Genomic DNA, 27,882 nt, shown 5'->3' with positions numbered 1-27,882 from the left:
GTTTGATGCCAAAGCCAGTTTAGAATTTTATTTTGTCACACATTTAGTAGGAAGAAATTCAATGCTTTTTTCCCCCCCTTAAAAAAGTCTGTTGTTTCCAGAACACTCATTTCTTTAGAAAGCCTCTCGAGTGGTTAGGACCTGCAGCATATTCCAGACAGCTGACGAGAAGCCCTTGGGGTAAGGTACCATGTGCTACAGAGCATGTTATACATACCCCCTCATTTCGACAACTTCATAAAATGTGTAAAAATTTAAGACCTCTGTAACAAAAGATAAGGCTGCCTACAGCAGCCAGATACTCTAGCCCAAGCATGCTGGCCAGCTCACAATATGGTGAAACAAATATATCGCACCACGCAACTGCCAGGTTTGCTGTCTGAAAAAAAGCTGCTTGAATGCCTGCGTGCACAGTACAATAAATTACTGCTCCTGCCTTTCCTGGGTAATGCTGCCAGCTGAGTGGCCTGCAGAACTTTTTCCCCCCACTGTTTCTTATACTGACAATTAAGCAGATTTATGCACAGAACAAAGTATTAAGGAAAGATGCAAGTGGATTTTCTGTAAGTGAAAAGGACTCTGCCTTCGCCGCACACAAACTCCAGCTGTCCTCAGTGCACTCCACAGGAGAAGCCCAAGTAACCAGCTCTTCTTGGAAGAGCAGCATCTGCAACATTATGGTAGTTTCAAAAAACTAAACTGTCCTAAGAAAATATAGTCATTTTACAGATGCTCCTGCTCTCACAGGACTCAAGCCTGCAGGATCTTTTACCCGTCTCTTAAGAGATCTGGACACTGATCAAAATATGTCTGGGGGTGAAAAGGAGCAGATGACTTTTCATCTGGTTCCCAGTCTCAAATAGGTATTCTTGAAAAGTCCAGCCTAATCTTCACATTATTTGCTTTATGAAACAATCTGAAAGAAATCAGAACTTTGGAAGGACTTCTATCAAATGTACATATTAGCAATTTTTGCTATGACCTATTTCTCAGGCATTCTCATGTAAAAGTATTTATAGCAGTTCTGCAGAAAGAACTGAAATGAGAAAAACTCCATGAATAGAGCAGAACACACATTGTAGTTCATTTTATTATTTAAATGTGTTCCTTTCACTCTAAACAGCAAAATTAAATAAAGAAGGAAAAGAAATATGCTAGCATTCAGAGTGACTTGCATTCATATCCATGTCTACATCTCTATATTCATGCATACAGGGGATGGGAATGCATCAATTCTATCTAGCAAATGGAGTTAACTCTCATACATAAAATGTGCCATTTAAATTCCAGAAGGGATAATGAACAGCACAGGAGAAAAGACCACAAGAAAAAACACGATAAGCAATTGAAAATAGCTTTCAATGACTACAATGTATTTTTCTTTCAAAGTCTGCTATGCGGTATTTCATTTGCTGAAGATATGGACACTTGCCCAGTTTGCTGGAGTAGGTAAGTCAGTGTAACCTATCAGCCATCTGTTCCAATTGGACATGCAGCCCACAGAAACATTATAAATATGCAAAGAACTACAAAAACGCCCTGATGGAATAGCTGGATAACAACAGCTTTAATTTTTCATTTATTTGATTTGCTGTAATGAATGAGTTACTGGAACAACATCTGAAATAAGTTAAATGAGACAAATGAAACTTTAGGGCAAAATAAGTCTGTTCGAAGCAAATCTGCACTTTTTTGATGCTGGTTTGTTTGAGTTGACACTCTCTGCTCAGTCATCTGCACCACTTTCTGTCACGACTAGATGAATGTGGATCCTGGTTTTGTTTACATATTAACTGCTATCTTTGAGGGACTCTAGTTAATCTGGTAAACTAGACAATTTCATGGCTCTGTCACTCACAATCACAACATCTGATTTAATGCTTGGAGCAAGCCAGAGGACTCACTGCCCCAAATGAACCAAATGATGTATCACATTTTGCCATCAAAGATGTTGAAAGCATTTTCCCCAGATCTTTGCAATTCAATGGCATCAAAAAGTATAACTGCAACTGGAGGGGAAGGATGGATGGACTGATGCAAAATCACTTGAACAAAAACTGTCATAATTATAAATGACAGGAAGCTCAAGGTAGCCAAACCTACACTGCAGCTTTGCCACAGAGAAGAGAACCAACAGCAGAACAAGGCCTTCAGAACAACTGTAAAAACTTAAATGCTTTCATAGAAACAAGGAATAGAAAAGAGCCACCAGAACCCCACACCAGCTCCTAACAATTGCAAACAACCAGCAGGCATTTAGTGCAGGCATCTGCCCAGAAAATTTCTTCCATACAACTACACATACAGCAGGCCACAGCAGCCTCCTGGCAAGACCAAACTCAGCAAAATACAAGGCAAGGAGAAAACAAAAGATAGCCAAGACAAACATCCTTGGGCCCTGCAGTGTTTGGCCAAAGTGTGCAGGTGATCCTCTTAGATCACTGATGCAGGACACTGCAGGTGGATGTGACTGGCATTTTAATTGCGGTTTGGGGAAGCTGCCTCTGAAAGACAGAGCAGCAACAGGATCCTCATGTTGGCAGGAGACAGAAACTGCCTCTGAACAACACCTACTCCCAACACCAACAATTCGGAAAGAGCTTTAATGCATCTTACTTCAAGCAGCAATTCTGAAGAGGAAATAGCAATCTTCATTAAGGATTAGGTAAACAATTAACATATTATGTTCAATCTTTTTAATGTGTGTCTGGGTACACAGAAATAAACACACAAACACACAGCTTAAGCACATTACAAGTTATGTTGGTTTCCTCATTTAGAATGAGCTCTTAGTAAGTTTTGCCTTTGATGCCTCAAACTTAGTACCCCAAAATCAACTCATCTGAAACAGGCCAGTTAATTGTGAAATTGTAGAAGACAAGTCTTGACTCCATTCCCAGTAAGTTTAAGGAGGCCAGGATTTAGTCCTGCATCACTGTCCTCTGGTCTACACATGCCCTACACCGCCCTCACCTTGAATGCATATTTGGGCCTGACACAGCCTAGAACAGTTGTCTTAATAGCGCTTAGGTTATTAAGATTTTTATATTCCACCACAAAAACACTGGGAATCTGGTTTCCAAGGAGTAGGTATCATGCCACAATGCTAGTTATGAGGCATTAACTTGAGCATAAAACACAGGAGCCACCCCCAAGCAAGCCATTCCTCCTCATTCATTTCTTCTCCACTGTAAGAAAAGGCAATAGATCAGCAGCAAGACGCCTGATGTTTTCAAGAAAATCTTTGTCACATTCTGCTCTAAGCTTTTTTATTTCTTTGTTTTATTTTATGGGACTTTTAATGGGAGGTTTCAACAACCCCATCATTAAAAGAAAAGCAAAGAGAAATAGGAAAAAGAAAAAGAATAATTAAATTTTTAAAGGTTCTTTCTGAAGGAAAATGGTCTTATATCATTTTAAATGTTTAAAATCTAGCTGACTCCAGCATTTCTGCTGATGACTTCAGCAACTTACAGAGCAATTTGAAGAAATGAAGAGAGCTGGGAAATACAGTCTATAGTAAAACTACATAGATTATCCCATTTGAGGGAAGAAATAGCAGAACAGATGTTCTTGACTTCTGAGGAGACTTTCACCACAAATGACACATTTGTATGGCACCTGACAACACCAGTCCCCACTGCGGTGGGTCCAGGCAGCCAGCACACAGACCTGCGGCTCAGCTGCCCATGGGAACCAGCCGCCGGAGGGAAGAGGAATGAGTCTTTCCCTGCAGCAAATGCTCCTGACAGAGGTGCAGCACATACTGAAAAGCTGCAGCTTCTGTAAATACCAGAACCCAACAGCGCTTAGTTCTTAACTCACTGTCTGACCCACTTAACTGCATACTTAGGCATACTGCTGATCCCTCAGCCTGTGCACCCATGCAGCCAGGACAGAGAAAGGGATGCACTTAGTCTGTTTATCACAGTACTAAATAACTTTAAATACATGCTTATGAGGACCGTAGGTTCTTAGTGTCCAAGTGTTAATCCCCTGATAGCATGGGGAGTACCAAACCCACATGAACTCAAGCCATAAATCCATGCCTCCTCCCACAAACTTAGTCACTTGCTACCCATCTCTCTCACAAATCCCCAGGCTGAACAACTGTCACTTCCCCCATCAAAGCCTAATCCTCTTCTCAGCAGAATTCAGGACCACCACTCAAATCAGTATCTTTAGAAAGGACAAGCAGAGACTGTTCAGACCTGACTACATATGGTGCACATACATATCAGCAATTATGGTAAATTTTTTGTCACTGGCTAATAAGATTGCAAAAGCTATTAGAATTATGCAGTTCTCCCTCAGCACCCGAGACAGGCGATTACCTTGTACTACCCAGCACTCAGCAAGACAACAGCTTGTTCTTAGGCTGACCTTGCCAACCTAAAAATCACCAGCCTACTCCTTGTATGTACTCAGCTCATTTGCGACAACACACCACTTACTTTGCATGTTTTATACACACAGAGACTACCTTAAAAGCCAAGCAGTATCTACCAGTAAGTATTCCATCAAACAGCAGTTTGCTCAGCTGCTTTTATAAAGTCTCTGGCTACTGCCAGGGACACACCATCAATGCACCTCTTCCCCAGTCCTGCCAGCACATACCACAACACAGACCAAACCACACAGCCTCTCGCTGGGGCACAGCATTTAAGAAGGCATGCAGCCATGAATTCAAAGTCTCCAGCCAACAAGGAGTTTAATACATCCCCAGGGAAGCCGCTCTGAGGCTCTCCCTGTTAAAAACCAGCACCTTAAAGCACAAACTTAGCTGCCTTCAGCTCCACGCCACCAGACCATCATGCATCATCTGCTACATTGGCTCCTCACCACATGGGCACCAAGCCACACAGTGTCCTACCTTTCAGAGGCAGGTGACATGTCCCTGCATGCTCCTCCAGCAGCGGGGTCCAGCACACAGCAGCTTCCATGCTAGCAGGGGCTCCAGCAGCATCTCCTCATGGCTGTGTCTCCTGGCAGCAGGCAGCCCAAGCCTGGTCAGTCTAGCAACGGCTGCCACAGGGAGCTTGGCTTCAAGCCCCAACCTTCAGGGAAGAGCCAGCTCATCTCATCACCAGTTGGGCCAGTCAGGGTGCAGCAGGGATGGTGGCTCCCTCGCAGAAAGGGCACTGAGGGGACCCCACTGCCAGCAGGCCCAGCACCTCAATGCCAGGGTCTGTCCCACCATCACTAGTGAGGCACTGCAGCAGTGGGTCAGCACCACCATCAGCCCAGAGTGTGAGGCACTGCAGCAACAGGACGGCGGCTATGGTCAGCCCAAAGCACATGGCAAGTCTGTCCAAGCCTAGACAACTTGAAGCCCAGATCACAAGCCAGCAAGTCAGTGCAGGATCCATCCCAGAGAAGGTAAACAGCACCAGGCAGAGCCCCAGGGTGGCTGGGTGAGGCCATGGTGGAGGCAGAGCTGGAGACCAGCATCCTGCAGTGCAGGACCGAGGGGGTGGCTGGGTAGAGATGAGCTCCAGCTGCAGGCAGAGGGGCCCAGGTAACAGCTAACTGAGAGCAGCAGCACCCTCAGGGCAGCTTACCCATTCTGCTCGGCTCTGTCCATCTTGCAAGCACCTCCAAGCAGGCGCTGCCTGCCCAGGAAAGGTGCCTCAGGCCCACAGTGCTCCTCTGGGTGCAGAGAGCAGCCTCCGCCATCCCGCGCCTTCCTCCCGCCTGCAGCAGCAGAGCAGCCGCCCCCGCAGCCCATCCTGCACAGCCGCGGGGTGGGGGGGCAGGACGCCATTTATTGCCTCCGGGGGGGCCGGGCCCTGCTGCCGCTGCCCTATAAATGCCCGCGCGCTGCCCGCCTGCGCGCCCGCGCCCGGCAGCAGGAGGCAGCACGGTGTGAGCACAAGCGGTCCCGCTCCGGGTGGGGTCTGAGTATGGGGGGGGGGGGGCGCTTCATGAGCCCCCCGTTTGTGCAAGGGGCTGTCAGGCTGCTGTAGCAAGTGTCTCGGAACGAGCAATCGGAAGCCCAAAAGAGAAGGCACTAGAAAAATTTCCTCGCGGTGCTACGGGGAGTGGAGACCTGCTCGTGCCGTGGTTAGGCTTTTAAGTCCTTTTGTGTGTATTTAAAATTCTCGGTCTTGCTTCTGCTTAACTGAAGCCACGTGGGCTTGGAGAAGAGCTACAGAAGAGGGAAAATGGTGTTGTCGAGCCTATTTTAACAATGAAAAACAGTGGGCGTAGCCACCAAACAAAACTTTTTCTGTGAATTGTTGACTTTTGGAAACTGTTAATGTCTTGTATCAGCATAAGCATTGCTGTCTAAGGAATGCTTCCAGTCCCAATTTTTTTCCCTCTGTTGAAGGATTTCCTGCAGAAAAATGTCTGCAAAGTAGCCTGATTTAATAGCAAATTGCAAATGTGATACAACACTGGGAAGTGTAATAAAAACTTGAGTTTGCTTCAGAAGGGACTCTGGGAAGAGATCCTAATGCTTGCTCATGCTGCAAAGTGATCATTTGTTTTGTTTCTCTCTCTTACTAAAGGTCTTGGAGCTGACACAGCCCTCCTGCACTCCCGGGACAGCTGTGACAAAGGAGGCCAGGTACCAGTGGGTTAATGGGGCACCCAGCTGCCTGTGGTGGTATCAGTGATGGGAAACTGCTGCAGACACTGCGAGCTCACCCCAGCTTATTCTGCTCCTGTGGAAAGGAGCAACAAAGCCTTTTCTGCTCTAATTCTCTCAATTGGACCTCAGACTTGTTATTTGTAGATATTGCTAATCCAGTTTTTGAACTTGCCATAGAAGGCATAAGAAAGCTCATAAACCCAAATTATGTGGTAGCTACAAGTAGGATCAGGTGAGGAGAGATGAGATTGTATCTCTTTGGGTTTTCCCCACCTGATTTTGTTTAAGGTTGCCCTGCTTGCTTTGATGCTGGCTTCAATAGGAGTCCTTTTCTCCTGATGTTCCCAACCTGGTACTGGGACTGTGCTGCAGGCATTTATTTCCATGAACCCTGCAGAACTGTTGTAGAAAGTTCTGGCAGATTTTAAAGCGTTTTCCTTTTTTTCTTTCTGAGCTTTTAGGGCACTCAGCCACACTTTATTGATGATTCTAAGGGCTAGAAAAGTAGAAACATTGCCAGTTGCTGGTGATGGAGCTCCTCATGTAGTCACAAGGCTCCCAGGTGTTTCAAGCAAACATCAAAGTCAAGAGTTGGATGATGAAGTTGAGTGTTGGTGCCTGGGCAGCCCTGGCTTCACCTGCTGGGGAAGGGGGGCAAGAGGGGCAGCTTGCTGAGAAGAGGAGAACTGGAGAAGAGAGCAGCAATTAAGTTGCACTTGGTTGAAGCTGTGAGTGAGAGCTGAAGCAGTGTGTTCAGCCTTGATGCTGTTTGGGCTCTGATGTTTTTAAATGAAGAAAGAAGGCTGGGCTGGGGGAGGGAGGAGCAGAAAGAGGGGAAAATAAAAGAAATGTGGAAGCTAATCCCAAGCACTGTGAAAAGGTCATGTGCTTTGATATGAGTAATTAATTTTCTTAGAGCAATGTTGAAAAGGTTAACCTGATTTATGGAATGCAATTTAATTTAAAATGTGTTGTGTACCTTGTTAAAAGGGTCCAATTATAGCTGCTAATTCTGTGGACTGACACACGCGCTGTGGTCTGATAATAAGCCAGTGTGAGGGGGAATATGTGCCAGTCAATAATTAGACATGGCCTATTGAAATTTGAGGGGGAAGGAGAAAGGGTAGAAATGCTGCAAGAACAACTGTTCTCTTTGTATCTGGATCCCATAGTGTCCTCTTTCAATTACCTGCATGGTGAAGTACTCAGTGATTCATTTCGAGTCAGGTTTGCATTCAGAGGGGTTTAGCATGGTGCTTTGAGACAGGAGTAAAAATGCCAGATATTTACAGATCAGCCCACCTTGCCCCTTGACCTTCATTCTGTTAATTCTTGTAGCAAAAACTAAAATAAAACCCCCCATCCTCCCTCCATGAGTTGGTAAACAGTGGGCAATGGGATGAAAAAATGACACCAGTGGTGCTTGTATGTAGATCTCAGTACTAATCTAAATACCACAGGCTGTGTGGAGTGGGGATCCTCAGCTAGAAAGACTTGTGGTCTGAATTTCCAGTCGGGAAATTTTTGTCCTAAATCACTCCTCACTCAACTGCTCATCCTCCCTGGCCTCTGCAGGATCCCCACTGCTGCCAGCTGTGTGCCTGGCGTCCCCCGGGGACCCACTGCTGTGCCTGCTGGAGCAGCCTCGCTGCTCTGCTCCTCAGCAGCGGGTAGCGTGAAAACAGCCCATGATGGCACAGCCCTGAAGCCACTCGCTACCCAAGCTGCAGTGAAGTATGTTTGGTTTCCTCTAGTACCTTCTTTCTGTCAGTCTCCAACATTAGCAGCCAGTGCTACTCCCTCTGTATTTTGTAGCCACTCCTTTAATGAGCAATTAATGCAGTGCACATTAATGCAAAGTGACTAATAGCTGTGGGGCTTTCCTGCATGTGGTATGCAATGTTCCCTGCAATGTTCTCCATTGTTCCCTCCAACAGTGAGCCTGTGCTCAGTTAGATACGCTTAAGATTAATGGAGGAACAACTGTAACCCGAAGAACTGGTTGACAGGATGCATATTCCTACAAGGAGCAGAATAAATTAATTGATTAATGCAGCTCCAAGCTACTTCTTGGTCCTAAAGTGTGTTGATAAATGGCTGCCAAAATTGCGTGGCTACAAATGGCAGCTTTGGAAGTGGTAGCCTCAGCTGTATGGAACAAGGAACCATGTTGTCTTATTTGGAGGGCTGTGGCTGGCCCCAAGTGCAGCAGTGTCCTGGTGAGCAGGAGGGAGATCTGCAGCTGAAATACGCTTGCGGTTGCAGCTTATCATGAAGCCAGAAAATATGCCCTGTATTCCAAATGGCGTTTGCCATCAAAAACTACAGGTGTTCCCAGTGTCAAATATAGTTAGTGAGATGTGTGCAGATGGATTTCCAAATTATTGTAGACTGTAAGTACTGAGCAATTGCTACATGACAGGCACTGTATCTGCTTCCTTCCTGGTACCCTCTCATGCATCATTTGTCAACAGTGTTTGAGGAAAATAAGCTGAGATGTACTCCAGAAGGGTTATTTGATGATGAGCACAGCATTCTTATTCCTTTGGTATTACTTCTGCTGAGAAAAAGAACATGTGTGTATCAGGCTTTCCTAAGAAACTTTATTGAAGTGCTGTGCTACTGGAGAAATGAAGCAAGCTTTTCTGCTCAACAGCATTGAGTCAGAGGCAAGAGCAGCCTATATTTACCTTAACCTTTCAGATTCCTGTTGCTGGGGCATTGAGTATTGAAACTTTTTTGACATTTTTAGCAATCAAAGGATAAAAAAATCTTGTCTGAAAGGGCAAGGATGGTGGAAGAAACTACTACCTCTCTTGAATAACCCCAACTATCCTCATGTTCACTTCTGCAAACAAAGCTGTCTTCCCAACCTTTACCCAGAACTGCTTTATATTACCATCACCAAATTAGCTCAGCAAGCTTCATCTTGTGATAACTTCATTATGTTATATTGACTTCTTGGGGAGCTGAAAGGAATATAATGGCAATTTAACGTAATGAATAACTGAATGGGGAAGCCAGGCCAGTGAAATGGCCACTCCCTCCTCTACCCTTACCCAGTCAAATCACTGTCATACATTTCATTTTCTGATGTGCATGTTAGTCTCTTATCAAGCTTTTTTCAGTCAAAGAAGGTTCCTCCTCAGAGGAGCACACAATGATTAGCATCAGATGAAAAAAAAATGCTGTTTGTATTATCAGAATATTAAAGGGGCAATTGTAATTTCTCAGCTGCAAGGAACACTTAAAGCAAATTACCTCGATTAAGAGAATAAGAATCAGGGAACTGCTTTAAATTTGATGTGTTGAAAAAACATTCAGATAGGATGCTTGGTATCTGTTTGTCATTGGGGGTTTAATATTTACTTCTGTTGATGAGACTTCGTCATGCTCTATTACAATTCATAGACTTGTGTTCCCAAATTTTATGCACCAAAATGTTTTGATTTATAGGGTATAAGTTCTTTTTCTCTGTGAATTCCTTTTATATTGTCATAAATGTGGTCAGTGATGCTTATCTCATGATATTAATGTGCCTCAATTATATTGTCTTGCTCAAGAAGTGCACTTAGTTTGAAGGAAACTACAAATTGTTAACTTTTGGTAAATGCACATGTCTCGCTAGAGAACTGTGATGGTTCCTTCTGCAGACAGCAGTAGGATAGACATCTGGGAAGGATGATGTATTATTGTTGGGTCAGTAATGACTCAGGTCCTTTCAATCTCTGCTTCATGAGGGAGTCCCAACTTCAGATCTCCTGGCCACCAGTTTCTGTGCTTGCTTTTTCATTCCCTGTTCTGTGGCTTCTCCTTCCCACCATAGGCACCCACTGAAAATATATAACATCCTGCTCCAAGCAGACCTGAGTTGGCAGCCTTGCATGGTGCATGCACTGCTGCAGAGCGCTGGTGCTGCCCTGCTCGCCCTGCCCTCCTGCCTGCTGCCCAGGGAACCAGAGGTGTGCTCGTGGGTTTTTACTTCCATTTTTTTTAGGGTCAGGGTGGTATGATTTAAGCATTTGACACTGTCCCGCAGAACATCCTTGTCTCTAAATTGGAGAGACGTGGACTTGACGGATGGGAGCACTCAGTGGATAAGGAATTAGCTGCATGGTTGCACTCAGAGTTGTGATCAACAGCTCGATGTCCAGCTGGAGACCACTAATGAGTGGTGTTCCTCAGGGGTCGGTATTGGGACCGGTGCTGTTTAACATCTTTGTTGGTGACACGGACAGTGGGATTGAGTGCACCCTCAGCAAGTTTGCCGATGACACCGAGCTGTGTGGTGCGGTCGACATGCTGGAGGGAAGGGATGCCATCCAGAGGGACCTGGACAGGCTTGAGAGGTGGGCCCGTGCGAACCTCATGAAGTTCAACAAGGCCAAGTGCAAGGTCCTGCACATGGGTCGGGGCAATCCCAAACACAAACACAGGCTGGGCGATGAGCGGGCTGAGAGCAGCCCTGCTGAGAAGGACTTGAGCGTGTTGGTTGATGAGAAGCTCAACATGACCCAGCAATGTGTGTGTGCAGCCCAGAAAGCCAACCCTATCCTGGGCTGCATCACAAGAAGTGTGGCCAGCAGGTTGAGGGAGGGGATTCTCCCCCTCTACTCCGCTCTTGTGAGACCCCACCTGCAGTACTGTGTTCAGCTCTGGGGCCCCCAACATAAGGAGGACATGGACCTGCTCGAGTGAGTCCAAAGGAGGCCAGGAAGATGATCAGAGGGCTGGAGCCTGTCTCCTATGGAGACAGGCTGAGAGAGTTGGGATTGTTCAGCCTGGAGAAGAAAAGGCTCCGGGGAGACCTTATAGCAGCCTTCCAGTACCTAAAGGGAGCCTACAAAAAGCCGGAGAGGGAGTTTTTACAAGGGCATATAGTGACAGGACAAGGGGTAATGGCTTTAAACTGGAAGGGGGCAGATTTAGATTAGATGTAAGGAAGAAGCTCTTCACTGTGAGGGTGGTGAGGCACTGGCACAGGTTGCCCAGAGAGGCTGTGGATGCCCCATCCCTGGAAGTGTTCAAGGCCAGGTTGGACGGGGCTTTGAGCAACCTGGTCTAGTGGAAGGTGTCCCTGCCCATGGCAGGGGGGTCGGAACTAGATGATTTTTAAGGTCCCTTCCAACTCAAACCATTCTATGATTCCCTATTGATTACTTGATCTGTGAATTACAATCAAAACTACAGGGATTTCAAGCCTGGTTGACTGTAAATTAGAAATCTATTGGCTTGGCTGGACTCCTAATGACCAGGATTAGGAGAGAACATGGTTTGGGTCTGCTTTTTCTCTGCAGGCCTCATTTTAGGTAACTGAAGATTTGAGAGGAAAGGTTTGCAAAGGGAGGCACTCATCCACTCCTCAGAGCAGGCTGGTGGGGGGTTTAGCTCCTTCATCCCTGACCGTGGCTGTGCCTGTATGAGCGTGCACAACTGGCATCCTGGTTTTGTGACCCATCTACTGGAGTCAGAGGAACAGAGGCTGGGAGTACCTGCAGGAGCAGCCAAGGAGCTGCAGCGAGGAGATGCCTGGCCGAAAGCTCCTCTCCCAGCTCCCCTCTTGATCTGGGTGTCTTTGGCATCCATCCTCCTCACTGGGTGTCCCCTTAGCCAGTGCATGAGCTCCCCTGGTCCATGAGTAGGCAGCAAGTTTCCCTTCCCATCATTGTGCTGGGCACAGCAGAACCTGTCAAGGCAGAGCCCCTGCCTTGCCTGGGGAAGTCAGAAGTGCTGGGATCAGGGGAGAGGGGAATGGAGCTCACCCGTACTCCCTGCCCAGGAGGCCCAAGGGCTGACCAGCAGTGGGTGCTTGCTCCCAAAAAAAGTCTAGGGCCTGGAGTTTGTCTCCTCCCTTGGAAGCTGGGCGAAGGAGCATCAGCAGGCAGGGAAAGGACCTTTTTCTTTTTTTAAATAGGTTTTCATTTAAAAGATTCCAGAGCCAGCAGATTAGTGTCTTGACTATATAGGTTTCCTAAAGATAAGGCAGAGAAATTGATTTCAATTACCAAAGTGGATAGACAGGCTGCTCTGCACTCTCCGGAGGATTGTTAACCCTCGAGAGGCAAGAAGTAAAAACCAGGAGGGAATTTTTGAACCTCAAGCCATTCCCTTAGAAGCAGCTGTGCCTCTCGCAGAGCATAAATCCTCACAAAGGGAGAGAGCTGAAGAAAGGAGGTTTATTTAAGGATGTACAATGATCCTTGTGATACTTTGGGATTTCAGCAAGCTTTCAGATCCTTCAGCGAGGCTCAGGAGGCCAAGGGTTAAAGTGGCTGCAGGGATTAAAGGATTTGGTGCCTTTCAAGCACCAGGTTCACCTTTTCCAAGAGCAGCCTGGCTGCTGGGAAGTTTCCCTGTGAGGTTCCAGGACCGCAGCTGGACTGGGAGCAGGTTCCCGAGGTGATGGTGGGCTCCTGCTGGGGTAGCCCTCAGCATGCCCTGCTGCTGGGCTGCTCCATCACTTGGGGCACAGCCCCAGATTGCAGCCTGCTTGTATCAAGAAGCTGGGGGCCATGTGGGTTGTGATCCTGGGCCCAGCTGATCCAGGCACCATGTGCAAGGTGCCGCATGTGTGCAGCGGGGGGAAAGCCCAGCTTTTTGTGTGAGGCTTAGCCTGGAATGAGCTAACCCAGCTGAGAGAACAGAGCCTGGTGCCTACAGTGAAAGATCAGCCCCTTCGAAAGTCCACACCCAGGACATGCAAGGGGCATTGGGCTTTGCAGAGTTTGTACCATCCCTCACCTTCACCTGCAAAGCGTTTACGGCACGGGGTGAGGGCTGTGACACGGGCTGTGGGAGCAAAGGAGCAATTCCACCTGCATGACTGAGGACCAGAGGTGACCCAAGCGGCACAGGCAAAGGAGAGGCTGTGCAGGGAGAGAAGAACAGCTGCGAGGCCCAGGGCAGCAGGGAGCAGCGTCCTCCGTCTGCTGCTGGGAGGCAGGGAGCAGCCTTTGCCAGCAGAGTCGGGGTAGGGAGCGGGCAGAGCAGCCAGGGTGTGGAGCCCGGCAAATGCAGGAGGGGCCGTGCATGTGCTGATGGGACTGGGCAGCGTGTGAGGGAGCTGGCCCCGGCGGGCAGGGGCAGAGGCAGGCAGCTGGGTGTTTCCTTGGCACATGTGGGGAGACCGCTTCTGCCCTTTCATCCTCAGACCTCTGCCATCTGCGGTTCCTGCAGTTACACACCCAGCAATTTCTGAAATGTCTCTGTAATTGTGTCCACAGGGTGCCTGCTTCCCTCCTCAAATTCAATTCTGTATTTTTTGCAGCTTCACTGCTGCTTGATAATGGGCACCTTGCAATAGATTTTTCCGCTATTCACTCACTGGGTCTCTTTTGTCCTACCACAGGGAAATTTGCCCCTGTAGGTCTCACAGTAGGCTTCTCAGCTGGATTTCACATAGGCTTTTATTGCCAGCAGCATCTGCTCTCCTCTCCGATTACTCCAGCACATTTCTTTGATAATATGCTTTACTGGGTTCACCAGCAGCTTCTGCCTCTTGCTGAACTCCCATGCAGACTCTCCCTTGCTGCCTCTGGGTATTTTGGTAAGGGGTTTCACTGTGGTCAGAAACCTTACGTTGCACGTTGTCATGTCTGAACAGAAGGAATTCAGTGGTGCGGCACTGCGAGAAGACCAATGTGATAAGCATATTTAAGCAATCACAGAAAAACACAGCATATAAATAAGACTTTGTTTCAGGCCATGGAATACATTTTGTTCCTGGAAGCAGCTCAGCAACTGCAGCTTTTGTGTCCTTTCAAATACAATTACATATTTCAGAGAAACATCCTGTGATTGTACTTTGCATTAGTGGTAATGTGGACAGGGCCTGTCCTCTGTGCACAGCATCCTTTTTGCCTCCCTTTTGCGTTTCTCGAAGCTCGGCATGCTCCCAGGATGGAGGCCGCTCCTGCCATGCCCGCGCGGCACAGCTGCTTCCAGCTGTGGCCTCTGGCACCGTTGCCGGGGCAGGCTCCCAGGGAGGCTGCAAAATGGCAAACAACATTTCTGGGGATGCTTGTTTATCTCCCCCCCCCCCAGTGAAAAATGTCTCCTGACATACTGGAAATGTTAGCAAAAATACATCTAGATACAGAAAAGTTTAGTTTTTATTGTGTCTCAAACTCAAAACAAGAATGTTTTCCATTCCCAGCAGTGTTTTCTGCAAGGAAAACCTAATCATTTCCTCCCCAGCAGCTCACTTACTTTCCATCTTAATCTGTGGACAATTCCTGGCTTTTCAGATAAAGGTCTCCTGCTTGAATGCTGAGGGAGGGGGTGCCCAAGAATGTGTCAGTGGCATATACGCTCATACTTGTCCAGCTTTATCCTCCTCTGCTCTTTGGTAGGGAACATGCTAGGACCTTAGTGATGTTGTGATGGACTTTCTGGAAGTGCCAGAGGTAGATATTACCAAGACAGAGATGCTTTGAGAGAGCTGATTGGGTAAAACTGGATTTCATTCATAACCCAGGATTTCCAATGCACTTGCAGATTTTTTTTCTCCTTTCCTCTTAGCTGTTGGCATCATTAATGCCTGGATTTAAGATGACAGAGCTTTAATTGTACCGGACAAAGGCGCCTGGTTCCCTGCTTCATTGATCAATTCCAGTTCATAAATTATAGCAGAAACAAAACTCTTTAGCAATGCTGACAATTAAGTAACATCCTGATAAACATCCCCTTTTGTTTTATTTAAATGAAAATGCCTTTATTTCCACAGAGTTGTATCTTGTAACAATAAGATTCACTGTCCCTGAAGCTTGGTTAATTAAACACAGTATTTGCAATCTACCAAAACAAGCTGTTTTATGCAAGCTGATAACAGGGTTTCCATTTCATAATGTGAACAATTGGGTTATGCAAATGCCAGGATTTTAAGCCCCTGTGATCTGTTTTTGTTGCCTTATTATCTGTTTCTGTCTGCAAACTCCAAATATAGACATCCCAATTAAAGCAGCTAAATGCCATTAAATCCAACTAAAGATGTTTTTATCAGTTAAAAACTTCCCCAATTTAATTAAAAATATGGTTTAAAATTGGCCTTTCTTAGCCCAAACTCCACTCCCACACTTCCATCTGTTTGGTTTAATTCTTCCACTAGCTCCACCACCGTTTCATTCCTTGACGTAGCTTTTGAGCCCTTTAGAGATAAGGTGAGAGACCGTTGCTCAGCCAAGATTATGCCCACCCGTTGGCACGTGCATTTACACAGAACTCCTTCCTCCAGCTGATTGAGTGAGCCTCACTGGGTGATTTGCTAAAGGAACAGGACTTCAATGTGATAGCTTCAGCAACCTGCCCAGGCTCCTAGAAGCGATGATACTCATGGAAACTCATCTCGCAGAGCTGGTCTGATTTCCATTGTAGTGCATGTCCTGTATTTGCTGTGTCACACCATGTGTTGAGCCCATCTCATACCTGCAGATTAGAAGCAAGAAGAAAATGTTACCATGGAATAGAAGGGAATAAACACAGGTCTCTTCTCCAGAGGCATCCTGATACAGACACTGGCTTCGGGTGTGCCCTCAGATGTGTGCACTCCCTGAAGAGCCTGCAGCTCAGCTCCCTCTCCAGGAGGAAGCTGATGTGCTAGCCGGACTGAACACGTCTGTAAGCTCACTGTGGAGCTGTATTGTGGACACCAGGGCAAAATGTGGGAGTCTTTTCGTTCCTTCATGGACCAGCTGTTGCTAAGAGAGATCTTCCCCTCCTCTTTGGTCATTGTCTGCCGTGCAGTCCCCACAGGAGGGATGGAGGAGGCCCTTTCTTCTCTGCCTTGTGACTTTGAGCTTCTTAGCACAGAAGATGAGATAAAAAGCCAGTCCCTTTTAATAGCCTCACTTGGAGATGAGGTGTATGTAAGGCTTTTTTGAGCATTTGTGATGAAATTGGTGGATGCCTCTCAACTCCCGCTTTCCCCAGGAGGATGTAACAGATCGCCCCAGCTACATTCAAAGCTTTGCACTGCTGCCGAAGTGCAGTAATTTAACTTTATATCAGCCATATTTGCAGCAGCTGTCAGTCACCACAGCAACAATATTAACACTTGATATCTTTGTTGTGAGTAACAGAGAATGTAATATTCTTGAGGGAAGAAGCAGCAATTGCTTGAGCAGTTGCTTACAACCCAAGTGACTCTATTGAACTGGGAGAGGCTCAAACTGTATTTTAAACATACAAGAACAGACTTGCTTTTAGAGCATAAAATGACTTGAATTAACTTCAGGCTGACAAGAGGAAGCAAGGGAATCACTGGAATAAATATGTGTGAGACAAAGATTAGAAGAACACATTCTGAAGTCTCATACAAATGCAAACTCACTCTTTTTCAAGGCACTGACTCTGTAATGGCAGATTTACATTTCTTTAAACTTGGGGGGAGGGGAAGGAGGGTGATTAAAAGGGGGTTTGCTAGCCTTGTGGTTCTTGTTGTCTTAGTTAAATATAAACCAGTTACTGAGAGGATACTAAGGATAGTTCCTAGTCTGTATTTTCTCTAAGAAGTAAAACAGGGGAAGTAAGCGTACTGGGTTTCAAACATTGGAGTTTGTCTCTTCATCCATTTCCTTTTTTGGGGAAAAACAAACCAGCATTCTCTCTCTCAATATTTAGTTTCTTTAATTGTTTCCAATCCTCCCTCCTTCCCCTCCAGAGATACCCCTACGTTAAGATAAGGCATTGATTGTCTACACTGGGAGAATGCATCCTAGTTAATTAGTTCATTATTCCTTTTTTTGCACAAGATTGATGACTTATTAAGCTATGGTTAATTACAGAGTTTATTACTTTGAAAATAAAATTAAAGAAAAACTCCACATCTTCAGCTGATTCTGCTCTCGGCTAATCGGAAATTTCTGGCATTGCTATGTACCAGAGATCTGTACGCTTTTCTTTTGCACCCTGTTCTTCATTGAAACCCAGTTTTGGAGTGTGCAGCTTTGCACCTCTGTGGCCTGATTGAGAAGATGTGCTAGTGACCTTGCAGTTGCTGTTTTTTTGTGCAGGTCCAGAGCTGGAGAGCCCCCAAAACTTTAGCAGTCTACCTTAGAAGCCGTTGTAGTTATAGGGCCTTAGTGAGTACCAAAGCTGGAGCATCACCTCTGGCCAGAGGCACGGGGGGGCTCCACGAGGAGCACCAGCCTGATCTATCGGACAAAGGAGAAGAGTTTGCAAGAGGAGAGAGCACCAAGCACCAGCTAAGTGAGCAAAGGTATCTTGTGCGTACTCGATACATGCCCTACGTACAGCTCCCTGCTCCTGAAAACATAACCTGCTGGCACAGCGAACTGAGCACCTTGTGCTCTGTGACAGTATACAGTAGAGATGAATAATGGAGACACGGGAATAGCTTGCAGGCTCATCCATCACATAAGAGCTGATATTATCAGTGGCAAAAATACCCAGCCTTTGTCTAATAAACCAGTCCGATCAGCACTGAGTGCGGGGCGGTGGTGGTGAGCACTGCTTCTGCAGCACCGACCACATTTGTACGGAGCAGCTGTGAGAATCAAAGCTGGAAGTGCAGCTGAAGGCGGTATGCTAGCGAGGATGCTAATGCCTCGCTGCCAAGGGAGCCCACAGCAACAGTTGTTAACAGTGCAACTGTCAGCTGCGGTTTCTGCTCTAGAATGGAAGGTTTAGGTGCTGTGTCGCTTTCTGCTTGCACAGCTCCTGCAATTGCCTGTTACGTGACATTTGCACCAGAGCAGTGCCAGTTTAGTGGAAAATTTAAAAATAATCAAACACTTGTAACCCAAACTGTTTGCATGGGAGAGTCTGCAAACCAGCAGGGCTGGCTGTCAGCAGACCAGAGAGGAGAGAGGCAGAGGGAAGAGTCAGGATTTGATGGCGGATTTCTCTCCCGACATGGCATTTCTGAAGCAGTGGTGGTCTCTCCAGGTTGTGTGTAGGGCTGAGACAAAGGACAGGCTGTAAAGCCATCACTTTTCAAGCAACGTGTGAAACAAGCCAAGGGGCCAAAGTTGTAGTGGGCCCATATTTTTCTCACTGTAAGTATTCCAGGTGGTGGAGGAGCTATGAAGGAGATGCCACAGCCTGCAAAGCTTTCCTTTGGATCCCCTGCTTTGTTTCACCATCAGGACCACAATTAGCCGTGAATCCCGCTTCTCCTGCCTTGTGAAAATGTCAGCTTCCCTGATATTCCTAAGAGGAAACGTTTTCAAGAAAAACACAGATGTTAAATCAATTCTTCCATCTTTCCTCCCTTCCGTTTTTGCAAGCTACTAACATTGTCCTTTTGGGAATGTACTTATGAACCATAAACATCTGTCAGTGTGCTGCAAACAATTCCCAACCTTTAGCTGAATGGCCTCCTCTCTATTTCTTTATTTTTTCCCAGCAGCCTTCCTGGTTGCACTGGGTATAGTTTAAGATGACTGGCACCAGCGCAGGTGCCCACAGGCAGAAGGTGACTGACATTTTACCTTGATACATGAAACGAGTGCTCACGGCTTGTTTTCCACCTCCAGAGGCAGCAATTTAGAGAAAAAGAAATTAAAAGGCATTGGGATAGGAGCAGAAATAGCTCCAACAGCAACTCATGAGAATGAATTACATAATACAAAAGTTACAGAAATGTCAGTAAGTGAGCATCATAGTAAAAGTTTTAGAGTCTGTCCACTTACTGCGTCCTGCTCCAGCACAGAGGTTATTACGTGGATTACCGCCGCACGTGTCCCTTGCTGCGTTTCAGAGGGAGCTGCAGTGCCTGCCAGGGGAGAAAATCCCACCCGGGAGCCGCGCCAGCCACCCGCACTGAGGCAGACGCAGTAACGCCAGCTAAAAAGGGCATTGCTTTTCTTGTGCCAGCACAGGGCGAGCGCTTCCTACGTGAGTGGGCACCTAGCGTCGCTTAACCTCGTTGGGCATACTGGAATGTCCCAATGAGCTTCTGTCTTCATCTTTAGATAAATATAATTTGAAATTTCCATCCCCAGGCTCCAAAATCAATTTAAATTTTTATCTTGTAGGGGCCAGGAACCGCCTTTTCTGCCTATGCCACACCGTATAGCTCAGTGTGACCCAGCAGGGCTCTGTGTCCTGCAGGGAGGCAGCGGAGGTAGCAGGGAGCGATCTTCCACCATCCCCTCTGGCTTGGAGATTCAAAGGAGCGCCGTGTTCAGGCGAAGGGTATCGGGTCCTGGTTCCCAGCTGGGAAGCCAGAAGCCTCTGCGGGTTTTTGGATGCTTTCCAGCTGCTACCTGCTTTCCCTCCGTTGCGTGTCGTTTGTCCCTACTGAAAAATAGCTCAGCTGTGTGGCTTTTATTCTTAGTTTTACGAAGACTATTGTTGTTGTTTTGTTTTATTTTATTTTGTTTTCCAGAAACATTCACGTTCAGGGATGAAGTGCCATTCACACAGGAAGATTTAGTCCCTCTTCATAAAGTTATGCATTACAAGCGCAAGGGGAACAAGCATGGGCTGGCAGCAGAAAATTTAATTAGCTCAGCAGCACACAACACAAAATAAGATAAATATTGTACAGAAATATAATTGAAGCTGTATTATTTATCCTCCTTTTTTGGGTTATTTGTCAAAGTGAGCTGCAAGTTGCAAATTAAAATAGCTATTGATTCTAAAGTTGTTTTAAAGTATTTTCTACATTCAGATCCTTTGAAACAATTATCTCAAAGTGGCACCAACCAGCCAAATCCTTATTTGTATCAGGTTCAGGGAGATAATGCATTTCCAGTTTCTCTCCGTGGTTTGTGGACATTGAAATGAAACTTTTTAATAGAGATTTGTTCCTCTGGGAAGAAACGGGAGTGAAAATGGGATCAGAAGGGCCGTAGGTTTGTGCTGTTGTGTTGTTGAATTGAGCATCCCGGTTAGTGCAGGGAGCGCGGTAAGTTGTGATCTGCGGTGCTGGTGGCACAGCCCAGCTGAGCCGGGGGCACCGGGCCCTGGGCTGTGCGGCACGGCCGCTGCGTCGGGATGAGGAGATGGACGGGAGCCCGGGTCTCCATGCAGCAGCACCGTGCTCTGCGCCCTTCCAGCAGGGATCTGCCCCCCGGAAAGGAGCTGGGCTCTCCACTGAGTTATCTGTGCTGAAACAGAAGGGAAGATGCTCCTTCTGGTTCACGCTCAGAGGAGCATCTTTGATCAAAATTCTCCCCATCACCCTTTGATTAGCCTACACCTGCTGGATTACGGCTCTCCTTTAAACCTGAGGTCAAGGCAGGAGAGCATGAAGTCACCATTAAACTTTTACCACTGTGACGCTACCTGCAATTTACTTGCTTCTGCTCCCCAGTGATCAGATTGAGCTGTGAACAGAAAATGCAGCACGCGGTTTGAAATTAATTTTTAGAGTGCAGTACAGCAGTGGCAGGACAAGCCTTGCAGCCACATGCTACCAAGCCGAAAGGAATGGAGTTGGAATGGCAGTGTCATGGTGGAACAGGAAAGGAGCTACGGGCAGGTGGCAGAAAGAGCCCCGACCCTTCTGGACAGGGACATTGCAGCCCATGCGGTGTTGCAGCCATTGCTCTGATTTGACCTGTGCTATTGCTCAGAAGTTGTACTGATGTTTCAGTGCAGGTCTTACGTATTTTGTAATGAAAAATTTCTGCTGGTTCTCTGAAAGTTATGTGCTTACTGTCCCTTTAAAAAAAAAATTAATTACATTGTAATTTTATGTAATTTTATAGTCATCCTATTTTCATATTTACTTTTAAACACTGATTTAAAACAAAAAAAACCTCCTTCCTGGACCAAACTTGCCAGCAGCCTTGGGAATACACTGCTGCATCATAGAGTGTACCTCCTCAGTAGAAGACCCTTTCAGCTCTTCAAATTTACACTGTGAAGTTTCCTTCTCCCTAATGCAGACCTTTGAGGCCCGATTCATCAAGCATGAGTTTTCACTCCATGGAGAAAATCATCATCTTCAACCAAACCTAGCATACATCCCTGGCCCTGGCCCCCCGCCACCTCCAGCCCTCAGTTCCATGCACATCCTCTAAGCCTTTTGAAATCCTCTACTCCTGTGATTAACCAGGATTCATTAATCCAAGTCTTGATGAGCTCAGGACCAATGAACTAATTAAAGGGACTTCATTGTCTCAACAAGGTAGATCAATACCTTATTATTGTTTTCACGAGAAAAACACGGAAGAAAGGTGAGGCCAGCAGCTCTGTTTCTGTAGAAGAACTGTTCTTTGAAACTGGGGGACACGGAGGCAGATCTGATGTGCACTGACCTCAAAACGAAGCGATGGAGAGGAGGTGCGTTGTGAGCCCCGTCCCTCCTGTGCTCGTGGCTGGGGAGCGGGGTGAGGGGTCCTTGACCATGACATTGACACAAACTTGATAATTTTCTAATTATTATCAAGCCCCCCTACAGACGGGAATAGGCAAGGAGCGGGAGATGCGGGTGGAAGGAATTTACCAGACCAGTAGAGACCACTGGCCCAGGTTTTCTGATTTATTTTTTTTTCTTGCAACAGTGACCAGATCCAAAGCAAGCATAAAACAAACTCCTCCTGTGCCGAAACAACTGGGTGACGCACTTCTCATTAGCGTGGAGGAGTAAAGCGATAATTTTGTTTTGACTCCCACTGCTCAGCTCGATAACCTATAATACAAGTTGCCATCTGCCTGGCAGCCAACGGCAAACAGCGTCCACATGAAAAGCACTAGCTGGCTGGAAACGTAGCCCAGAGAGAGCGTCTGCTCCCTGCCACAGCACTGGCCAGCACGGCCCCCGGCAAGTCGCGTCCCCTCGGTCGCCCTTAGCCCTGTGCACCACAGCATCCCTTCCCTGTCCCTCCGGTGGTACCAGCACCATGCAGCAGCTGAGGAAACCATCCCCGCTGCTTCTGCAGTCATACAGGGTCTAATTCTGCTCTCAGCCACACCAGTGCACAGCAAGTGCAGCCCTGCTTTTCCAAAGGAAAGGCTTTCATCCCAGCATCAAGCATTTTTTCCACAGTGGAATTACACTTTTACATTCCTGCTAAACTTTCCCACTGTAGCAAGAGGGCAAATATTCCATCAAATAATGTTGACCATTCTTTTTACAAATCCCCGCTGAGGACAAATACCTGGAAAGGTCGCCCAGCTGTTTTCCCGTGCAGTGTGCAGCCCATCCAAGTCTGGATGGATTACAATGTGCTGGCACAACATTCCTGCCTTGCCTGTGTTTGTGGCAGAGGAGACTTGGGGACGGTTTGGGGGGGGACTGCTTTTGTTTTGCAAAATAAACAGAAAACAGCCCTTGTGACTACAAAAGAAAAAACAAAATGCATAAAAAAATCCACCCGCCGCAGCATTTGAGCCATTCTCCATGAGTCCTCGGAGTCTCTTACTGTTTGAGTTAAGGCTCCTTATATAAAGTTTATGGGTCCCATCGGGGTGTTTTTAGTAGATTACATTCAAACCAGCTCATGCAATGCGGGTATGAAGCAGTCAGTAAATCAGCTAGCTTAGCTCGTAAGCTTGTACATGGCTTTCACAATGGGTCTCAGTGCTGGTATAATACCTCTTATTATTAGCTGACATCTGGTAAACAAAGATCCTGCTTCTGATACACATTGTTGGTGCTTTTATAGCCTCAGCATACGCACAGTGCTTGGGAAAATTGCCGCTTTAATAAGGAGCTGAAGATTTGTCCGCAAAATGGTCAAAGCATGCCTAACGGCAGTAAAGACACGCTGTCTTTTCACCGGCTGCTTGGATAACTTGGCCCTGCTTCCCTCCGATGTTCAGGGAGGTCAAACTCCGAGGGAGACGACATCAGGATATCTCAGATCTACTGCATCTCTTGCAACCATATGGCGGGTATCCTGGTTAGTGAAATTTATACTTCCAGATTCTGTGTCTTAAGATCTCTCCAGCTTTCCTAGCTCTATAAATTGCACCAATCTACATTATTTGGTTCATGGGGAGGATAGGCTTATGCAGATTCCATAAACTCTGGACTGGGACAGCTGATGTGTGTGACAGGCCCCTGAAGAGTGTCTGGTCCTCCTGGCCAGAAATAAGACAGAGACTTCACTTGCTGGGGTTTTATTATGGAGCCATCTATCTCTGCCAGTCACTTAGACAACGACGTCTTCTTGTTTTCAAACAGATGCCTCCAATCTGAATTTCACTCACATACGTGCGTTTATTATTCTCAGCAGCGCGTTTTGATTTGAGCACCAGAACGCCAAGCAACTTACGTCTTACACATCACTCTAACAATGCTCCTGTTCCTGTCCGAGAGCAAGCAGGAATGGGAACCTGCCATCTGTATGAAACACATTTAATTTGAAGAAACAAAAATAATTTCTCTGATACGTGGCAACAGTAGATATGTGATTTGCGAGGAGAGTCATCAGCAAATAATTCTTCTAGTGGCAGTTTATTTAAATCAACTGCATACTGATTTATTTGCTGTGCTCTAATTACTGAGGGAAAAATGACTGGAAGTCTGGTATTAGCAAAATCCCTTGACTTATAATTACCACCATTCGTCTGGTTTGTGTTTCACGGTGCACCACAACACAGTCCCCACCACTACACATGAGAACTTCAGCATTTAATTAAGGGTAGATAAAACTGGTATCTTTGCCATTTTCCATTCCAGTTCTCACACAAAGCCAGCTTAGGAGAGGCAGGAGAGTCTGGATGCTGAATACCTCCTCTGAAAAGCTGAGACGACCTAACACAAAGCTATTCTCTTTTTTTCTTCTCCCCCCCCCCACTTTATATGGGAAGAACTGTATTTGCTTGGTAAATCCAGCATGCCAGATGAAGATGCCAGCGCATCAGGGCTGGCAACAGCGCTCTCAAACAAAGCATCATCGGCCGTGTGCCGGTGGCAGCAGGAGGAGCTGGGGCCGGTGCCCACCCAGCGTCCCTGGGGCGGTGGGTCCCCCCTGGGGGCGAGGGGCTCCTGCCCTGCCCGGGGAGCCCAGGGCCAGCACCCTGTCCCCCGCCGCCCTGGGACCCCCAGGGTTTCCTTCCCTGCAGCGCTCTGAAGGAAACGAAATATCCTTTGTTGGTGTGGAGCCTGAAACAGCTTTCCTTTCTTATGAAGTTAGTAATTTGAAAGCTGCAGCTTAGGCCTCCCGGAACAGAAAAAGCTGAATATTTCTACATTTAAAAATGTTTTTGAAGTTCTGAATTTTTAGAAGTAAAACCCTGAAATGTTCAGTGAAAAGCCTTTTCTGTGAGGAAAATCTGTCTGAATAGACAGTTCTGAGCAACCCTGTAATTGCCATGAAGTAAATAAACAGGTCTTGCTTATCAGTATCTGCAATAAATTTTGATAAAAATAACATTTTAAGATACAGAAGCATATCTCTTTTTTGATAAACACCTCTACAAGTGTCACGTTCCCCCTCCCTCGGGGTCTGTCCTTCCCTGCTCATTATGTTCTGCATTCATCATCAGAGAGTCGCATCCTCTCGTAATTTAGATAGCGCAGCTGATAGTGTTATGTATGGCATAGTTGCAAATGGACGTTCTGCTTTGATTTCCATTGTGCATTACCTTGTCTGACTTCCTTTTATTGTGCAGTGGCGTAAATGACCTCCCAGATATTCAGGTTCAGATGTGGATGTGATGGTAAATTTAAGTCCTGAAATTTCCATCCAGTGATAAAATAGTATAATAAAAAAATCACTTTCTTCTGCTAATATCTGAGCTCCTTTTGGCTGTCACATCAGCATTATGACTAGATTGTATTTTGTAATATGTAAGCATGGAATTCAAACGATGTATGCTGGTTTGTTGCAAAATAATACAGCATAGGCAAGAATAAAATCAGTATATGAGTTGTTCCGCTTTTATTACTATCAGTTTTACATGAACTTGACAGATGATTGTTGGTATCAAATTTGTCGAGTATAGCATTTAATTAAATATCCTTCCTCTTAGCAGTATTGAACATCACCTTGAATAAAATTACTTGCCTCACATTCAGGCTTGGAAAGGTATTATCAGAAAGGAATAGGTCCTTAATTGTGTAGAGTCACATTGGTGTGAAGGCTGCTCCTGCTCCCTTACCTGAACACTATTGATTTGCAGCCAGAGATGGCTGCTCTAAGCCCGTGGTTAGTCTTATTGCTGTGTACTCCAGAACATTAACAGTCATGTTTGTTAGAACACACGTAAATGGAGCAAACTCATCTCCCGTCCTGGAGCCAAATGCCCAGAAGACCCGTCAGCGCCTGTCCGACCCCAGAGCGCTTGTGGCAATCATCCGCCCGGTCCTCCGGCCAGCCGCGCTGCGGAAGCACCGGGGACGGCACACAAGAGCCGGAGTGGCCATGCCGAGTCAGACCGTCAGCTGCCACCTAGCCCGTTGTCTTGTCCCTCGCAGGGGCTGGAGTCAGCGGTTTGGGGGTGCAGAGGAGCACGACGCGCTGCGGTGCAGCTCTGCCGGGAGTGGGGCTGGAGCCCAGGGCTGTGCAGGGAGCGGGAGCGCTCAGCAGGGCTGCGGAGCAGGGTGACAGCTCGTGGGGCTGGCAGGACAGCTGTCTTCGCTGCGCCTTTGTGAATTCATCAGTGTATATGGCATTTCTCAATGTCTTTTGAGGGTTAATTAATTAATGGACCCGATGCCTGAGCTTTGTATTAGTGTATAAACTGCATATAAGCTGCTTTGTGAATGCTGCCTGAGAACCCTTGATGCTGCATTAGAGAGCCCAGCAGTTTGTTATTACATCGGATAAATGTTATCATGTTCATCTATTGTAGAAATTTATCCGGTTTACACTGCAACCGAGAAACATTAGTTCTTTAAACTCAAGTAATCTTTCTTTAGAAAACAACTACCCAATTACTAACATTACTTATTGGATTGGTTGCTTTCTCTATTAAATGGGACACGGTGCCAATCAAATCAGATAATTCAGCCACAAAATCAATGGCACCACGTTTACTCAATCAAATACATTGCTTAGTAAATTATATCCATATGAAATTAAATAGATGAATGTACTAGCTGCACACTGGAATTGGGCTTCATAACTTTGGCACATGCAGGTTAAAAATAAGGAAATCGATGAGCAAGAGAGAATGTATTTGACATCAGTCACTGCTTTTAATACATTAATTTCTTCACTAGATTAATCAACTATTGATCATCCTTCAGCTTTCCGAGAAGCCAAGCATGTGATCACTGTGTGCTGAGCTCTCCCCGTGAAAAACCTCTGGGCACGGAGATTAAACGTCCTGCCCAGCCTCTCCCAGAGGGTTGGAATACCGTATGGACCAAAGATGCGACTCTGAAGCAGTGTGGCCTAATCCCAGCTGCCGCGTGTCCTGGAGCTGTGCCTGGGTTAAGCCTGGTTTATTTGACCAAATATTTGCTTGGCCTCTCGGGTGGAGCTGGCAGCCTGTGCAGAGCTCTCTGCAGCAAGGAGGTGTGTGTTCCGTGGCGACGATACAAGTTTCCCTGTCCTGCTGCGTTTCCCATCCCTAGGCTCGGCTCAGCACCCACCTGGAGACATTTGGTCGCCAACATAGAGCCAGTGGGCCAGATTCGCCGCTTAAATCTGCTCCTTGCTTTTGTGATGGCATCACAGTGGGGTTTTTCTGTATGGTGTGCGTGTACTGAGAACAGAATCGGGTTCAGTCCTTCCACAGTATGAATGGAGACTTGGTCCTTGCCTTTTCCACTCCAAAGTGAAGTGTTCAGAAACCATTTGAATGGAAAATTAAAGTGCCTTGCACATACGGGGAGGGCAAGAAATCATCATTTATTTGTAGGCAAGTGACAATTTCTAATCTCAGCATTGTGAAGGATCTGATTTACACCAGAACTGCTTATCTTTATGCCATTGCTAACCTCTAGCTTCCCTTTCTCAGCACTGTGCCAATAACACAGCTGTTGTTTGTCTCCAATAAAAGAAAAAAAGCGGGGAGGGGGAGGGAAAAAAACATTGTAAAAATACATTGTAAGATACCAAAATAGAAATCGTCCAAGTGCTGTGTCCTACTTTAGCACACGCTGATGTAAGTAAGCAGAGAGCGAGTGCTTCAGATTTGTAACTGGAGTTGGCTTGTAAGAAGCATATATCCCTCCTTTGCCCTGAAATCAATTCTACAAGGTTTAGGATTGCCTAGGTTTGAGTAGAAGATGACAAGGGTGATAAAATTAATTAGCAAAGCAAGAGACAATCCTCAAGCTGGTTTGACTGGCCCAGTATATTACACGTGAACAATGGCTTTATCTGCCCAGCAGAGAGGACACGCTTCCCGCTGGAGGTTATCACAGGTGATGTGACAGGCACAATTGTTTCCATTTCGAGATTCTGCATGACGGAGCC

General features: G+C 46.4%; 1 long non-coding RNA gene across 2 annotated transcripts; it reads left to right on the top strand.

The window, feature by feature from the left end:
• Positions 1–5,936: 5,936 nt before the first annotated feature.
• LOC127025008 (uncharacterized) lies at positions 5,937–27,447 on the top strand. 2 transcript variants are annotated; one of them, XR_007767614.1, is made up of 3 exons: positions 5,937–6,063; positions 6,513–6,571; positions 26,679–27,447. It is a non-coding gene; the product is annotated as an uncharacterized LOC127025008 (long non-coding RNA). The 2 variants fall into 2 exon arrangements; XR_007767615.1 differs by lacking the exon at positions 26,679–27,447 and adding an exon at positions 19,944–20,096.
• The last annotated feature ends 435 nt before the right edge of the window (positions 27,448–27,882 follow it).

Source organism: Gymnogyps californianus, chromosome 22, assembly GCF_018139145.2.
Source record: "Gymnogyps californianus isolate 813 chromosome 22, ASM1813914v2, whole genome shotgun sequence".
NCBI lineage: Eukaryota > Metazoa > Chordata > Aves > Accipitriformes > Cathartidae > Gymnogyps > Gymnogyps californianus.
The sequence above is the reverse complement of the archived record's forward strand: the minus strand, read 5'-3'. Positions and strand labels throughout refer to the sequence as shown.